The following is a 19,163-nucleotide window of genomic DNA, read 5'->3' as shown; positions in this document are numbered from 1 at the left end:
GATGGAAGATGACCTTGTTTAACATCCTTCTGAGATAACGGTCAGATGTTGGCAAGAGCTTTTCATCCCCTCAGACAATAAAGCAGAGCGGGGCAGAGATGATTGCATTTTTCAGCGCAGCGCAAAATCCCTGTGAGTACCCTTGTCAGGAATATGTCTACAGTCAGAGGAGTTGTGTCGGCTAGAGGAGGATAGGGGACCTGCCTGTGCCCCGTGTCTGTGGTCACTGAGATGTCTGGATGAATCTGATCTCTCAGTGCGTTTGCTGATCTTCTGGGAGTCAGGAAGAGACAGTGGAAGTAACAGTTCCTTCCTCCAGCACAGTGTCTGTCTGTACATAGAGTTTTTCCTGGAAAGCCTTTAATCAGATTGGCTGCACTTTTAACAATTGTGGTGCTCCACGACGCCACAGAAAAAAACACATTTTTGGCTGAATGGTTACATTGAGGAAAATGGTTTCTTGTAGTGAAAAAGAGTCCTTTAGACTACAAAGGTATTAAATAAATGTTTCTTCCAGAGTGAATGTTGTTTCAGGTACAAAAATGCTTCTTCTCTGGATTTGCTTTATTTTTAAGAGTGTGTGCAAGTTATTATATAACATTTTTTATAACATTTTGAATGATGAATTGCTATTAACTTATAAATCAAATAGCTTTATTTTAAAGTTAGATCCTGACAAAAAACATAAAAAAATTTAATCGTAACAAATAGTTAAAGCAAAACACTTTTGTATCGTGTATTGTTGACATTGACAGAAGGATATAAGCTTTTCCACTGAATATTTAAACATTGAGACTAATAATTAATAATATTGTCTTCTGTCTATCCTAAATTCTATCCTAAAATCCCCCTCCCTTACTTAAGATCCCAAATTTACAGGATGCAGTTACTGTAAAGAAGATAAACCTCGGTGGTACACATTGAACACAACAGAATTGACCGATTCTGTTTCAGGTTATCCTTCAGCAAAGTTTCAGCCAGATGCAATTACTGTGAAAATTTTAAAGGGCACCTATTGTCCGATTCACATTTTTACATTTCCTTTTATGTGTAAGTGTGTATTAGTACATGTTAACGATATGCAAAAGGTACAAAACCCAAAGTAAATGATTACGCGAGTTATCATCTCCAAAGTACACTAAGACACGGATTGTATGCAACAGTTTACTTCCTGGGATTATTGATGTAGACCAGACGGACATTATCATAGTTCATCCTGCTTGGACTCAAAGTCTGTAAGTTAACTCCTGTTAGCATTGCATTGTGACCGAATCTTTCAAACATGGTAAGGAGCGTCACATTTCTGGCTGACGTCCGAGGTATTCAGGCCAATTACAATGTACAGATTAGCTGCCCAATCAGGGACATGGAGCTTTTTAAATCGAAAATACAAAATCCATGTGTTTAAGGAAGAGAGTGAAATCTGGAGCTATAAAAATGTACGGTATGTGGAAAATAATGTGTTTTTAACCATAAACACGCAAACACATTGTATAAACAGAAATTTGTGATACGATCACGAAAAAACGCGGAAATTCGTTATACAATCACGAAAAAACGCGGAAATACGTGACAATATCACGAAAAAAGAATCAAAAAGTTACGTGACTATATCACGAAATTTCGTAAGACTGGGCTATAAAGTAACATAAGCAGTTATTTACATGATACACAATAGCTTTCAGCCTGGGAAGCTGAATAGACTAAATTAACACGACAAGCCAAATCAAGTTAAAAAAGGTCCCGAAGTCATGCCGCATCACTAAATCCATTGAATTACATAAATACAAGAGCAGCATAGAGCGGACTCTCACGGCTGTAGACGGAAATGGTTTCTCTTGGTTCATATGAAATCATTTTAATGTATAAGTTGCACCTGACTATAAGTTCCTGGACCTGCTAAACTATGAAAAAGTGTGACTTATAGTCTGAAAAATATGGTACTAAATGCAGCAAATCCAAGAAAGCGCAGATGGGAGTGTTAATATCTGCAGGTTATTTACTAAAAAGGCACAATTAAATAACACAGGCACATTTCCATAACGACCAACGCAATCTACTAAGAACAGCGCAAATTAGTTCAGGGTCGCAAATAAGCAGAGCTGATCCTCAGGTGGGTGATCTACAAATGCCTAAAATGCTTGAGTTGACATCACAGATGAAGATTCATGGTCTGAAATCCGAGCTAACGAAGCCAAAGTACACTGAAAAGAACCGGAGGATAAAAAATTAAGGTTTACAAGAAGTTTTGAAATTCCTTGTGTGACGACTTCTCGTGTTACTCCAAAAAAAATTACATAATATGGCTTGGCAAGCAATATTTTTGAATAATATGTTTTTCTGGCATTACAAATAAACGTTTACGTGTGGAAAAAGTCTTCTGCCTCGTACTGTCTCTGCCTTCTCTTATCAGCTACAATTTCAGCCATTTCAAGTGCAAAATGATTTAAGACATGCTTTTTTTCCAGCGTTAAATAATATTGCAAATACCAGTAATATAACAGGTGCAAACATTAGTAAATTGTCATTTAAATAATTTACTCTCATAAATTTTGCGTCTGAAAATGAAACTCCTAAAAATGCATATACAATAAGATCAGTTGCAATAATAACTAGACCACACCTCTTCAACGCTATTTATCCAGTGCATGTCTTTAGTAAATCCCAACAGTTGTTATTGAATGCCAAAATGATGGTTTAACCTGACGCACGCTCTTAGTAAATCTGGCCCTTAACATGAAGAAGGTTACCAGTTACGTGTGGTCATCCTGTTTGACAGCATTATTTGGCACACTTTGTACTCTTGGAGGTAAAAATCAGGAAGAAACTTAAGGGGCTTCAGGCTTTCAAGAATGCAATGGATTTTAAATCTAGTAGGCTGCACAAGAGCCTTCATCAAACACCCACCCACAACTTGAGAACTATCAAAAAGCAAAAGCTTGCTTGTTACTCTCTGGTTGAATTTTAAACTACACTTTCCTTTTAGTGTGTGTGAATAGAATGAACATTAGAGATCACAGCAGGCTTGGTTTGTGTTGCGCAGAGGTCCACAACCTCTCTGAAGTTAAAGCGTCATAAAATTCTCCATTTCAATAGCGGTCAGCTCACCACAGTTTCAAAAAATAAAAGTAGCTGCCATTAAATTTTCTTATAAAGAAATAGTCTATCAGGTTTTACACGTTAATGGAGTCAAATAAAAGATTAAGTGAAAATTAGCCCATATTGTGTACAGTATATGATTTTATGTTATGTTATATTACATAATGCGGTACCCTGGCTCTGTTCAGCTTCATAGTGGTACTGGGTAGTGGCCCCGTTTTTTTTTAAGTGAAATGTATTTTACATTCTTTTTTTTAGGAAATAATAACAAAGCTTTTTTTAATTTGCTTATGATGTTGAGAGCTTGTTCAATGGCGTAGGTTTGCCTTGCAGAATACACCTGGTAGCTTAGATAAAATACAAATTTGAAGTGTCCTTTGAAGTGTAAGTGTCTGATGTTGTACAATAGGTTCTATCAGTGGAATTGTAGAAGTATTGTTCTCTTTCTTACAGTCTGAGCCCATTGTACAACTGGCAAGGTACAACTGAGCTTCCTTAAAAAGATTCTTTGTGCAACCCTGGGGCAACAGCTTTTCATATCCATTTCCTTAAAAAATGAAAAAGTCATAGTGCCATTCACATTTTTATGGCCTCGTACACACTGCAAACTACTTTCGGGAGTGACAACCGAATTTAAATGTGGGAGTGAATTCCCAAAATGTTCATTTAATGTCTGTACGGAACAAGACTCACTCCCGAAAATGTGATGATTGACAAAGAGATAACAATAGCAACGTTCTGCCGTCTCGCATGCTCATCACTCACAGCTTTGGCCAAAATTATTTAACAGCGTTATGTTTTGCAATAAACCTCCATCTTAGTGTTGTGTATTGCACACATTTGTGTCCACAGCACGCTATCTTGCAGTGTTGCCAACAGTGTTGGGGGTAACGCATTACAAGTAACGTGCATTACGTAATAATATTACTTTTCTGAAGTAACGAGTAAAGTTACGCAATACTTTTTAAATGTACACATTAATCTTTGAGTTACTTTTTAAAAAAAGTAATGAAACGTACTTTTTTAGTTTAATTAATTCGATTCAAAAAGATATGTACTGAATTAAACTGAACGTTGTCACATAATACTCTATGCTTACACGCCTGTGTGGGAACAGTTTGAGTCAGAAACTGAGGTGGCAGGCCAGAGCTCGACATTTTTGTGATGAAATATGCAATTTCTGAAAGCAGAACTTTTCAGTCATAAAAAACATCTGAAAGTCCTGAAAGAGTTCAAGCCTCAGCCAAGAAAAAGTAACGCAAAAGTAACTAAAAAGTAACGTAGGCATTACTTTCCATGAAAAGTAACTAAGTAACGCAATTAGTTACGTTTTTTGGGAGTAACTTATTATTGTAATGCATTACTTTTAAAAGTAACACTGGTTGCCAGGTCCTCGTTTTTTTTACTTTTATATCGTTGTGGTGCTTAACCGTTTATGGCTTTTGGCTTATGAAGGGATCAAGTTTTTGGTGTTATTAAAGTGTGAACATGCCGGTAGGAAGATTTTGATCTTTGAAATAATGCATTTGGGTTTATTTCGGTTTTTACTGGATTTTTCTTGTTTGCTGTTTTTTTCCGTGTAAGATCTGGCAACACTAGTCAGCAAACGCTCGTGCCTCTGTCATTTTCTGTACCGCGCATACAGAAGACTTTTCCCCTTCTTGGCATTTATTTTTTTAGAAGAGAGACCTGTCATGTCCATGATGCACGTTTAAACACTTTATTAACTACTAGTTGTTCAGTTCGGTTATGTACACACTATGCAGAGTTTCTGTAAATGCGGTTGTCACTACCGTCATTTTGCGGGAGTTAATTCGGTTGTAGAATGCGGTTGTCAGTCCCGTAAATTACTGGACTGTGTGTGTACAGAACAGGATTAAGCATTAAAAGGTGAAGTGACAAACAAATTAATATGCAGTGTGTAGGGGACCTATGTTAGCTTAGAGCTTGACCCACATCTCTTTACTCCTTTAAAGGGACACTCCACTTTTTTGAAAATAGGCTAATTTTCCAGCTCCCCTAGAGTTAAACATTTGATTTTTAATGTTTTGAAATCAATTCAGCTGATCTTCGGGTCTGGAAGTACCACTTTTAACATAGCTTAGCATAATCCATTGAATCTGATTAGACCATTAACATCGTGCAAAAAAACCCAAGTAGTTTCAATATTTTTTCTATTAAAAACTTGACTCTTCTGTAGTTACATCATGTACTAAGAAAAAATTGTTGTTGGAATTAATTTCTTATTTTCAGAATATTTACAAATATTATGCTGATACTTCTCTGCAATTATATTTTTTAAAGCTATTAAAATAGCAGTAGAACATGAGAGTGAAAGGTCTTCATGCTTTGATGCACAGTAAATCCTTACAGTAGCATGTTAAGGAATAAATAGCATTCATGGAGAAATACAGACATCTGCAGAAGCCTTGTTTTGCTCTCTTAAACACTTCCCAGAGAACAGTTACCATAGCAATACAGCAGGATTTGCTACCTCTCTTTCCTCTCTGTGTTTTACTTGACCTCTGTCTTAACAAAGGGGTTCGACCAATCCTGATCTCTGGAGAGAGATCTTTGCATAATTACCACTGTAGTACAGTCATGTGCTCCTACCTTCCTGTCCTCCTCTACTCCGAGTTTGGAGCTGTATTGTATCCTCATGACTTGGGGGTGTGATTTGCAGAAATCAGGGGGAGGGATTTACTCAAGGAATGTGCGCACGCCACCCACATCTCATCTGTCTGCTTCTCTCATTCATCTCCACACACCACTGTGGGAGTTTAATGAAAATCTCAGCTTGTCCTCAACTGTAAGATCTGACCTTTTCTATTATTTCCAGATAAACATGAATACTTTGGTTCCAAAAAGATTACTTATTAGTCTCATTGATATTATTCACTCTTTCACACTGCATTTAAATCAATCCTGAGCCCAGCACACTTTCATTAGAAAGCAGCGGATAATGCACATCAGGCTTTATTGGTGCCCCATGTGGTACGAGGCACGAAGTAGAAGGAAATGAGAAACAATAACATAGTGAACCGCAGTGCCTGAAATGACCATTCTCTCCTGTGCTTTCACCATCATAGATGATAATAGGTTCCTTCAGTTACTCAGTATGAGGGAGGAGTTGATGCACCCTCACTGCGCCTACAGCTCCAAGCCTGTGTTTACTTTGTTTGCATTTGATTACATTATTTTGTTGCTACACAAATCTTTTGACCTTTTACATGCTACATGATTGACCTTTGTTGAAAGATATTGATCCGCAGATGAGAAGCATAACCACACGCCTCAAATCTCACGCTAAAGTTAGAATGAAGCATTTATGGAAGAATTAATTGTGTATGGTATAATACACAAAAATACATAATTAATTGAGAAATTCGTCTTTGCCTTGAGCGCAGAATAATCACAGCATGAAAAAGAAACATTAGTGCAGAGGTGAACGTAATATATTAAGTGTTGAATAACAGTAGAGACTTATTCACTCTCTCTGTCATTCCATCTCCTCTAATTTGTGGAGCATTTGATCATACGTATTAGCAGTACCATTAAAGCGGTGCTTTGTAAAACTGATGCTGCATTAGCTACGTGCAAAAAGTAGCTAAAAGAATGTGTAAAATCTGGGGCCGCCAGAACAGGTGCACTAGTCATCAACAACTTTCATGCATCAATCCAAATTAAAGCATTTGCTGGACTTAGAATGCACCTTTGGTCCGTTTTTACATTTCCTTTGGTGTGTAAGTGTGTATTAGTACATGTTAACGATATGCAAAAGGTACAAACCCCAAAGTAAACAATGACGCGAGTTATTGTCTCCAACGTAAATCTCTTTTCTTGGACTACAACAAACAAACGGATTGTAGGCAACAGTTTACTTTGTGGGACTGGTGATGTAGAGAAGACCGACATTATAATTCATCTTGCTTTGGACTCTTGAGCCTGTAAGTTAACTCCTGCTAGCATTGTATTGTGACTGAATCTTTCAAACATGGTAAGGAGTGTCACTTTTCCGGCTGACGTCAGAGGTATTCAGGCAAATCACAACGTACAGATTAGCTGACCAATCACACATCGCTTTTTAAATCAATGAGTTTTGTACAAAACCTGTGCATTTTAGGAAGAGAGTGAAATCTGGAGGTACAAAAATGTATCATATGTGGAAAATAATGTGTTTTTAACCATAAATACGCAAACACATTGTATTATACCAAATACACAAAATTACATTGTTTTGAGCAATGAAATAATTTCCCTTTAACAAACTGGTTGATAAGTTTTGTACAAGCTCAAAAGGATGCACTACAGTAGAGAAGTTTCGACAGTAGTAACCAGCCATTCCTAAAAACCAACGTAACTCTCATCTTGTCATTGGAACTGGAAAGTCAGCAATAGAAAATACTTTGGCATTAATGGCGCTTTTCCATTGCATAGTACCCCACGGTTTGGTTTGGGTCAGATCGGGTCAGCTCACCTCACTTTGGCTTGGCTAGCTTTTCCATAGAGTTTAGCATCACTTCGCAGTGGGAGGGATTATAGGCATGTTGTTATATTTGCGCAAGCTAGCACTAAGGTAAAGCTAATCTTTTACATTATAGTGATGATGCTGGTAGTGAGGATTCTCTCAGACCAATCAGTGATCTACAGTACTTCGCTTATGAATACATATGTAAAAGCATGCATACACATATATAAACACTCGCATATACATGCATACTGTTGGATGTTTAAGCAAATACCTATGAAATACATGTGCATACTAATGTGAAATTCATACCAATACATCTTAAGTTAGTAATGCATACATATATACTTGTGAATAACTTGCATATACATGTAAACTTAATGCACGCATACACCTATAAAAACTGAAATATACATATAAACTTAATACACGCATACACATATAAACACTCGCATATAAATCTAAACTTGATGCACGAAAACATATATAAACATTCGCACATACATATAAACTCTGTCCATGCATATACACCCATTAAACACTTGCATATATATGTAAACTTGATGCACGCATACACATAAAAATACTCGCACATACATATAAAAAAACTTGCACATACATATAAACTTGATGCATGCATACACATAAAAACACTCGCACAAACATATAAACTTGATGCACGCATACATATAAAAACACTTGCACATACATATAAACTTGATGCACGCATACACCTATTAAACACTCGCATATACATACAAACTTTCAGTATAAAAGGAAGTCATTTCAGTGTAAAAGGAAGTCATTTCAGTGTAAAAGGAAGTCATTTCAGTGTAAAAGGAAGTCATTTCATTATAAAAGGAAGTCTTTTCAGAATAAAAGTCTCGATGGAGGGGAGGAGCCAAGGTGACCGCAGCTACCATGAAGCAAGCGGGTGCACCGCTATATTTGATGTAACTTGCAGTAATTAACAAAAAACCCGAGCCTTATTTGACAGCAGCACTAATTGAACTATTTGATCGGATGCATTTGATATACAGACCGTGACCGGAATGCACTCACAAATCGCGCTGTTATTAGAAATCTTTAACTGTTTCCAGACTGAGCATGGACACAAACAAGCAGAAGACGTTTATAAAAGCAGCTGCCTATCAGCGTGTACGGAATCGAATCAAAACTTGACTTTTAGACCCGCAGTCTGCCTGTGCCATTCCACCCTAACCCGGACTGCAAATTAAATGTTAATATTATTCTACCCATTACAATAAATAATAAATATTAACAGCTCACTCGCTGGATACTCGTATCCGCCCGCCAGCCCGCGTGCAGGACTCTGACATGGAGTATATGCCTAAATAAAAAAATCCCTGCCAGCCATCTAGCCGACTCTTGTAACTCTTGTAATAGATTTTTGTGAATCTAGAAGGACCTCGATCATAGTCTATCACATTACGTCCTGTAGGTTCGTTTGGAATGTGTCTGCCGCACAGCTCCAGTCAGGACAGATCAGCCACCAGCGAGATTAAAAGGTGGGCTTTGTTTAATAAAAAGAAAATGTAATGCATTTCTTTATATTACAATAAATATGATGAACAAGTCACCCATTTATCAAGTATCGATTAATTATTTTTACTTAATCCCTTTTGCCTTTTACAAAAAGTAGAATAGGCACGCATATTCTAAATGTAACCAAAATAATGGCTGTGGCGTTGAAGGAACTTTCCTGTTTTAGTGAAAAAGAAATAAGTTCTATTGCTGTTATTATGTATAGCATATATTGGTGATTTTTTGATAACAAATATGACAGTTTTAAACAAACTAAGTAGCCTATTTATTTATTTATTTATTGGCAAATACAGAACAACGAGGAACAAGTAGAAAAAAAGGTAGGCGACACGCCTTTCTACCTTGCGACAAAAAGATTAATCATAGCCAACTTAGGCTAAATGTAATTTTAAAATTTCGTTAATTAAAAAAAAAGTAAACCGAAAGCCCATTGTTTATGCTTGTCAAATTTATGCTGACTCGGTCACAAAATTTCATCACGCAGTATTTGATATACAGTATTTATTTGTGTAGAAATTCGTGCTGAGTGACACGAAAAAGACAATCGTGATAATTTACACGAGAGAATAAAAGAGGAAAATATTGTCAATAAATACGAATAAATAAATCTAATATTTCATGACAAAATGCCTTAAGATGTTGTTGGTTCTGCATTCATCTAGCCAGCATAAATTTGACAATCATAAACAATGCGCTCTCGTTTTAAAAATGACATTTAATCCTTTAATCATATAAGGGAGAAAGGCGTGTAGCCTACCTTTACTTTCTCTTCATTGTTCTGCATTTGCTAATGAATAAATCAATACTTAGTTTGTTTAAAACTGTTACATTTGTTATAAAAAAAAATGTATGCTTCATAAAAATAGCTTGTTTATTTTTTACACTGTAAAAAAATAATACGCTGGATTTACTTAAAAATATAGTTCATCATTTTTGCATCCACTATTTTTTTTATTTTTACTTGAAATTTTAACCAATTTCATACTTAAAATTCCATGTAATATTTACTTTAAAAAATGGATGCAAAAATGATGCACTATATTTTTAAGTAAATCCAACCTTTATTTTTTCAGTGTACTTTGAAAAAAAAATATACACCGGGTTTAATAAAAAAATTAAATATAGGCCTAGTGCATTATTTTTGCATTTACTTTCCATGTAAGTAAGTTTTACATAAATTTTAAGCAATTTAAGCTTACATTTTTTTAAAGCAATTGCTTAAAGTTACATGTAAAACTTACTTTAAATGATGCACTTTAAGTAAATCTTATCCAGCTAATTATTTTTAACAGTATACAAGTCCACTGCCTAGTTAGTTATATTTACTAAAATTATTCAAATAAATTAATTTAATTTCCTTTTTAAAAATATTACATGATAAATATTTAGTTGAATTAACTAAATAATGTGTTCATTTAGAATTGCTCACCATTTCTGTGTTATTTTTTTACTCAAATTTGGTTAAAAAACAAGAATGTTTTTATAGAATTTACTTTTTTTAGTTAAATTTACTAGGCCACAAAATCATTTTTACAGTGTAAAATAAGAAAAATGAAGTCGGTAAAACCGCACACCCAGCTACACTCAAATCGAGTCAAAACGGTCTTGACTTTAAGACCCGAAGTCTGCAATGACATGTTAACTGCCATGTTAACTGCCCCCCTTCAGTGCCCACCAACCCCACCACCAGTAATTTAAATAAATAAATACATAAAATAAAAACAAGCACTTTAAACAAAAAGCACACAGAATTCTTATTTTTTATTGTTTTTCCTAGTGTTTCACAAAACACTAAAGTCTAAACCACCCTAAACCCTGAATTTGCAGCATTAATTTCTAGTCCTCCCCTCGCGAGTTGTTCTTGTTCAGGGCCTGTAAATGTCCATTGAAATATAGTTTAATGTATTTCATAAAATTAATGAAAGATATAAAATTATGATTTTTTTTGTTGAATTATCCCTTTTTCCAAATACATATGTCATTATGCACAATGTATCAAACTTTGAAAGTGAACAAAATCAATAACTTAAAAGTTTTTCTAAAAGTTTCCAGTAGTTATGAATGACATAACTGCATATGTTGCATATGTATACTGTACATTGTATTCTTGGCACGTTTCTAATCCCCTTTTTTATCCTGCTCAACTAAAGGCTTCCGCTAGACCGTTTGTCGTGACTCATCTATAAGGTTTTTTACATTAAAGCTATAGAGTTTCTCCTGCGGACTTTTCCCCCTCGTGCTCGGGCAATAGGCTACTGCGTTGGGCGCGTTGTCCGCATATCCCAGAGAAAAGGAGCATTCTTCTCGATTTGCTCTCGTTGTAGCAGGCCCGGAGTGGCCATAGGGAGGACCGGGAGAATTCCTGGCCTCGAGGGCTGGTGTTGTCATGCCACCGGGTTGAAGGTTGCTGTCCCTAGGCTGCCAGCACTCACAGCAGCCCCCCAATTTGCGGGTGATGTCCCCACCGCTTTATGCCCAAGTTGATTGTGTCCCGAGTCCCGATCACTTATTGGAAGAATTCTTGCATTAGGGTCCATTAACATCTAAAACAAATGGAAAACGCAGGAGGCGCCGCTTTCTTCTGGTTTTCAGTGCGCTCAGACGCGTCTATATTTGAGTGCGCTGGCTGCGCGTCTAGATTTAAAATGAACTTAAGCGCGATAGGAGTGGCCTCTAAAAGGAAAATGATCTACAAACCGTTTTTATCGTCTATGAATAGTCATTATTCATATTTTATTGCAAGATGAACAAAAATCTATTTGATCCAAAACTCATCCGTTTATTGGAAAAAAGTAAGTTTTATAAGAATGAAGGTGATGTTTTCTCAAGTAAAACAAAATTTTGAAAGTCCATTATATATTTGTTCTTTTTTTGACACAAGGTATGCATACATTACGTTATTTGGCAATATATATAAGTAAAACAAATATAAGGATTTTTATTTTTCCATCTGTTTCTCCTGCATACTTGATAAATCTTACTTGTGTTTTGTATATCAGGGGGTTCCAAACTATTGCAAATATGTTTTTACAAGACCTACCATTTTTTTATAGAAATATAGGGGAAAACACATTTGTTCCCTTTTAGTATTTTTGAATAAGTTTACTTAAATAATATTAAAATACCTAGGGCTGCACGATTATGGCAAAAATAATTGTTTAGGCTAGTATACTGTATATAAAATAATAATATATAACAAATACTGTATATCAAATACTGCGTGACGAAATTTTGTGACCGAGTCAGCATAAATTTGACAAGCATAAACAATGGGCTTTCGGTTTACTTTTTTTTTAATTAACGAAATTTTAAAATTACATTTAGCCTAAGTTGGCTATGATTAATCTTTTTGTCGCAAGGTAGAAAGGCGTGTCGCCTACCTTTTTTTCTACTTGTTCCTCGTTGTTCTGTATTTGCCAATAAATAAATAAATAAATAGGCTACTTAGTTTGTTTAAAACTGTCATATTTGTTATCAAAAAATCACCAATATATGCTACATAATAACAGCATGTTTTCATGTCACGTTTGGTATCAGCTCGGGTCGCTTGAAACCCCAACTGAGGTGGCACGAAAAAAATAAAATAACGGGTACTACGTACTGCACCCAATGGAAAAGCTCCCAAGGGTACGCTGACCAGACCCAAACTAAACCAAACTGTGGGGTACTATGCAATGGAAAAGGACAAACTTGACCTTGACCTACTTCTTTGCCCAAGTAAGTGATCCTTGCTTTACCAAAATTACACGTATCTAGATTAATTTTCAAGGAAGCGTCAGCTAACCTTTCAAAAACTGTCCGAAGAACAGTCAAATGCTCAGACCATTCAGACAAACAGATCACTAGATCATCTAGGTATGCATTACAACTTTGAACTCCTGACAGTACAATATTTACGAGGCGCTGAAAATTGGCAGGGACATTTTGCAGCCCGAACGCCATAACCCAATACTTTAAGAAATTACCAGGAGTAACAAAAGCTGAAATTTCCGCAGCTCAATGGCATTTGCCAACACCCTTTCAGCAAATCTAGTTTAATCACAAACTTAGCAGAACCCACATTATCTATACTGTACAGTATTCCATTCTGGGAAGGGGATAGCTGTCTGGTAAAGTCACACTTTTTGATAATCTGTGCAAATCTGAAATGTACCATTGTATTTCGGAACAAGAAGGCAAGATGAACTCCATGGACTTTAGCTAGGATTAGCCTGAGCCAAAAAAGTGAAACTTTGATCCAACTCTATACCAGGAAGACAATGTCAGGCGACTAGAAGGCTGTTTTTCATTCATTCACATACTGTAAATGGACACTGGGGTAATCAAACGGTCAGCGATCAAACCAATAATGTTTGGAACTTGGAAGCAAAGCCATGCGGAGAGGTTTACTTTCTAAAAAATAGCGAGAGTTCTTTTGACATTGATTGAGATGTATCCAACATCTATTGACAACCACAACAGAATAACATAACTGAGTTTAAAATGTAATACCAATATATGGTTGCAAACATGTTGGCTTAAGTGTAAAGTGTCTTCCCAAGTAGCTTATATAAAAAATAAATCGCTACATATGCTGCATAATTTATATTTTTCTGTTTTCTGTTCATCCATGTCTGTTTCATGTTTTTGCTGCTTGACTCTGTCATGACAGTCTATCAAAACACTTTTACAAAGATGTTATGAAAGTCAGGTATGTTACACCTCAAGAGAGACTTTCTATTGGAGACAATAAGCTTCTTTTGCAGCTTAATCTCACATTCTGTATGCAGTGGGAGGTGAGGGACCTTCTCCATAGTGTTTCAAACTAAGTAGCACAGAATGTAGACTCCCTTGACAAACACAACAGACAGCCTTTGAATTCTTTAGCTTTTCAAAGAGCTGTTGATAAAGGCATCTTCTAAAACACACATGTAGCTGTAACAGTTCATATGTGTGGCTTATGCTGGTTTATATATATATTTTCTTATGTTCGAGAACAAGTCAATAAAATCTAATGCAGCTCTCATGTCATTTACTGCAAACTAACCTGTCAGATAAACGTTTCAGTGGCAGTGAATACATTAGAGCTAATGTGTGAATCTTCAGCTACAGAACCAGAGGCTTAACAGCTGCAGAACAGAGCAGATTCTTATTCTTAACCAGACGCGTCAGCCGTCAATGATGTCCTCCACTCAGTAATTGTGATCTTTTGCTCATCATTGCTTTTGACAGCAAGAACTATAATGACATTTTATGACAAAGTACATGTAATTACAGAGGAGCAAAAGGGGTTGATTTGATCAGATGGGGATGCCATGTAAACACTGCAGGATTTGCTCCCTAATTGAGTCTTGGGCAGGCCAGATTTTAAGATATATCTCCACACCTGCTAGTGTCTTCGTAAAATGATACATTTAAAGCTTTGTCCCATGGTGTTTGGCCCGCTACTAATGTCCATGTTTACAGTTAATGAACCCTACAAGTATACCAGTGCGATGACAGTGAAATTATGAAAAGTTTAATGATAAGAGTGAAGTAAATTGTGCAATGAAACTCCCACTGCTAAGTTTTCCAATAAGACAATTAAGTGTAAAATATGCATTTAAAAACACCTTTTAATACAGTACACCCTATGAAAAGACTGTACTATACTGTATTAAACCCAATGAAATTAATTGTTGCTTATCTGGATTGAATCAGGTGTAGAAATGCAACATGAAATCATCAGATTTTTACAATGAACGTCAGAGATAAAACTTGACAATTCTCAGCAGTTGTGCTGTGATGCTACAAAAAAATTGTGTCACAGGAATCCGGGTCTATGATTGCCACATTGACTGACATTTAATTACCCTAACCACATGTAGTAATATCAATCCAACCTGGAGCATGGTGAGTTTCTTTCATCACTAACACTTGGGCTTTTTTGGGTAATGGATTTGTAAAACCTCTAATGTAAAGTACAGCCACAAGTATTGAAAACCTCTTCTTATTACTGTCTAAAGGGATCATCATCATTAAATATGTTAATATATAATGTTTACATTTAAATCAATGTTGCAAGATTTTCACTTGGAGTGGTTTATTCTTTGCACTGGCTATCAGATAATTAATCAGAAAATACTTTATTATATTTAATTGTTGTACATGCACAATTTAGTACATTAAAAAAATCCCCCCATTAAAAAATCATGTTCTCAAGCCATCCTTCTTAAAATGTGTTGGGGCAAAATAGACACACGTCCTCTTCCAGTCTGATTTATAACACTGCCAGTTGACTGGAATTTCTTATTTATTGCCCTCATGGCGGAAATTGGCATTTTTAGTGTGTTTGCTCTTTTCTAATAGCGGACTTCCTATTTTGTGAAGCTTAACAACCTTTGGTCGCACATTACAACTATGTTCTTTAATCTTACCCATTAGTGTTGGGCGATGTCTACCAAATTGGCATCAGACAAAGTCTACAGTAAAACATTGCGATGGACGATGACTTTGGGAAACATTAAATTTAATGTTAAAACATTCAATTTAATGTTTTAATCCTCTGATGTCTGCTCTGCATCTGCTACAGTGCATGCCAAAATCGAAATATCTGATGAGATGAATATGAAAATATCTACTGGAAATTGAGGATGCTACGGTTTTAATGCACAACTAAATCACAATGTACACTGCTGGTGTATATATGGGTACCACCAGGTATAAAAATAGGGAATAAGAATTAAAGAATGAATTTAATATTTCATAATCATTATTCTTATTTCCCATTTTTCTTGACCGAACCCAAACAAAATGAAACACTCTGCCAAAGGCCAAATACATACTGAACTTTTTTTAATTTTTTTAATTTTCCTAATTATGTTGCCAATTTTCTCACCATTGAACAAGTTACATTTTTATAATGTCCTTTTTACTATATTTATTTTTAAATTATTTGACATTTATTACATTTCAGACGTCATTATAGGACATTTTACACCTGGTCACTTCTCTAGATATCTGACTTGTTAAAACTGTTCCATTTACATTTGACCACATAAATGAGTTTTGGCTAAACAGATATTAATCCGATCTTCTATTACCGCACAAAATGCAAATAACCTATTCATTACTCTGCCTTAAGAAACTTGCAACAACGCTTTAATGCAGCACTGTATGTTGAGCAGCGGACGCGCACCTGTGTGCATGGTCAAGCATCAGCACAGGGAGAGAGGGAGATGGTGGCAAGTTTGATAGGACTCAGGAGCATGACAGAGGAAAAAGTGCTTTGGTCTAACAAAACGTTTTTGTTAGTAAACATTTTATTTCTCATTTAAAATAAGCGTGTTTATCATTGCACTTTACTGGTTCTAGGAAGTTTTTATTACATACTGCTGACGCTCTACATCGTTCTATGACATGAGATGAAGAGGTAAAGTCTCTCGTTCTTCGTGCTTGTGCATTCAGCAGACAAATACTCAGGATCGCAGCCACTGTGTCTTTCTCATACGCTGCATGGTGTTCAGGATGTCTTGGTTTTAAATTATAAAGGAAACTTGTAGTGCTGTATGTTTTCGCATCTTTCTCGGACACTTTAAAATGCTTACCAACATGTTTGCTGCACTTGCACGGCTCTCAGTCTGCGCTGGTTACTATTTTATCTTGTTAAGACCTCGTTCGGTAAAATTTATTCTTGTTCGCCGAACATCGAAAATTTGTTTTTTGCTTTTTTTGGTCGAATAATTTTGGTTGCCGAACAATCGGGGCATCCCTATTAAATATGATTACAAAATATGAATATGAAGTTGTTTTTTTTTTTTTTTTTTTTTGGTTTTTGTAAAGAAATAATGACATTTTTTTTCTTCTAATTCGTGAATTTTTTTTGCCATGTATCAAGTAGGGCTCCAAAAGCAAATGAGGGAATCCTGGAGCAAGTGCAAGCCATCAAATGGGTCTTTGCTGCAGGACAAAATCTGGTGTTTGCTCCCACAGCTGGAAGTGGTTAACAAAAGGTTGAAGCCAGTAGCGGAGTTTACAGATATTCTCCCTGGTGAAAACTATGTTATTGTTTCCTCACTCTTGCCCAGGTTAGCCCACCTGAAAGGTTTGCTGAAGAAGTCTGAGCAGGATGTCAAACTCACAGCCGACACGAAGCTTGTGATCTTGGAGCGATATAGTGTGATTAATTAAAATGTTTTTTTTGCAGGCGGGTTACGGGGAATCACGATGGTGGCTCAATATCGTGATGTCACCCATTGTGATTAATGGCTAAGCCAGTTTGGCCCATAGATATATACACTAGATGCAGTGCCGGGCAGTAGCTTCACTACAAGTAGCGAAGCTAGTACTTTAACTACATTTTCAGTAGCTTGGCGGTAGCTTAGCTGCTTTCTAAATCAAATAGCTTTTTAGTAACTAAGCTCTCTTTTTGACCAAGTAGTGCGGTAGCTTCCACACAAGCTACAATTTTCCAAACATTTCTGAAGTCGTCCTGAATTTGTCAATAAGCGCGTCATTTTGAACCGACACGTGGCATTGTTTTCCCGTATTTTCGAGTTGTGCAGCCTTTATTCATACAAAACATTACCACTCGCATCCTGTAAAGACTCGTGCTCTACCTCTGATTGGGTAATGTCACTGCCATCATCAGTTTGATTAGTTGTTTCATACAGTCAGGGTCAGGTCGGGGCCAATCAGGGTGAAAGGCAGGGCGGGTCTCGTTACTGTGTCTGGAGTTGATTTTAAATGATGGTAGAGGTAGCTCCAGATCCGCGTACACCTCTGAAAGTTTCAGAGCTGTGTTAAGGTATGCAGGGCAAGGTGTTTTTAAATTAAGGCAGCTCACTCATGCATTTTATTCTGGGAGTAGAATGAGACCTGTCTAGGAAACCGCTCCATAATGTGAAGTACCTAGGTCTACATTATGCTTTAATTGCCTATAATTATCGAAATGCTAAATGGAAACTGAATAAATAATTACATAATAAAACTGGTTAAAAATAAAAAAGTAGCTTGGATGTAGCAAGCTACTATTGATGTAGCTTAGCTTGCTACATTTCCTAGGGGGGTAGCTTAAGTGTAGTGAAGCTTCATTTAATGTGAAGTAACTGGTAGCTTAGCTTACTACATTTTCCAAGTAGCTTGCCCAACACTGACTAGATGTCGCCTTGGGGTTCTAAGCATGCGTCAAAACCGCCGCCATCCTAGAACAGGGGACTTGTCATTGGAAGTCGCTAGGTAACACTGCTATCTCCGCCGTACTTTGAATTCATGGACGATGCCGGACTTTTGTGCTGCGTATTGATGTTAGGCCTACTAGCACTATGCATTATAGTTAGAAAAGGTAGATTTTCAAAATATTAAAACTTAAGTTCTTTTCTAGACTCAATGCTTAATACATGTCTGACTGTTAAAACAAACCAAAAGAAAACAAAGAAAATCTCATTCATGACGATTTATGGGGATTTTATTTCCGTTACACCATTGCCTACAATGACGCTGATGCAGGGTTCCCTTGTTTCAAGATGGCGGCTCTATTTGACGCATTCGGTCCAATTAACTGCCATAGCCAAGGCGACATCTAGTGTATATATCTATGAGTTTGGCCTATGTGACCTCACGTTTATACTCATGTGAAACAGGAAGTCATGGTAGAACAATTTATTGTTCATAGTAACAAATGTGTACTAAAAAAGTAAATCAATTGGAATTTATTTCAAAAATATTTTGCTCATGTGAAGTCATAGGGGTGCCAATAATGGTGGCACACATAAATGTAACATTTTTTATAACACTGTTATGTAAGCAGGTGTAGCGGCTTTTGCATCTGAGCTCTTCATTCAAAGAAAAATTGGAAACAGAGCTGTCGAGAGAACATTTTAATAAAAGCTTCTGTAAAAGCTAACATATAATGAAAGATACATATATTTGCTAAACTCCTGAGTGATCAACAACATTACCGAACACTCAAAACATTGAGATAATCAACAGTGACAAGTGTGGAGGATTTTCTAATCCTCATCAGTGCCAATTATCTCAATTCTGCTGCATTGTTTAGCAAATTTACATTTAA

General features: G+C 36.3%; 1 protein-coding gene across 2 annotated transcripts in view; it reads left to right on the top strand.

Annotated features, from left to right (window-relative positions):
* tmem8b (transmembrane protein 8B) overlaps positions 1-19,163 on the top strand; it is a 245,368-nt gene that overhangs the window by 154,678 nt on the left and 71,527 nt on the right. The window lies entirely within an intron of this gene.

The sequence above is a fragment of the Misgurnus anguillicaudatus genome, chromosome 22 (genome assembly GCF_027580225.2).
Source record: "Misgurnus anguillicaudatus chromosome 22, ASM2758022v2, whole genome shotgun sequence".
NCBI lineage: Eukaryota > Metazoa > Chordata > Actinopteri > Cypriniformes > Cobitidae > Misgurnus > Misgurnus anguillicaudatus.
Note: the sequence above shows the minus strand (reverse complement) of the source record. Positions and strands in the feature narration are given on the sequence as shown.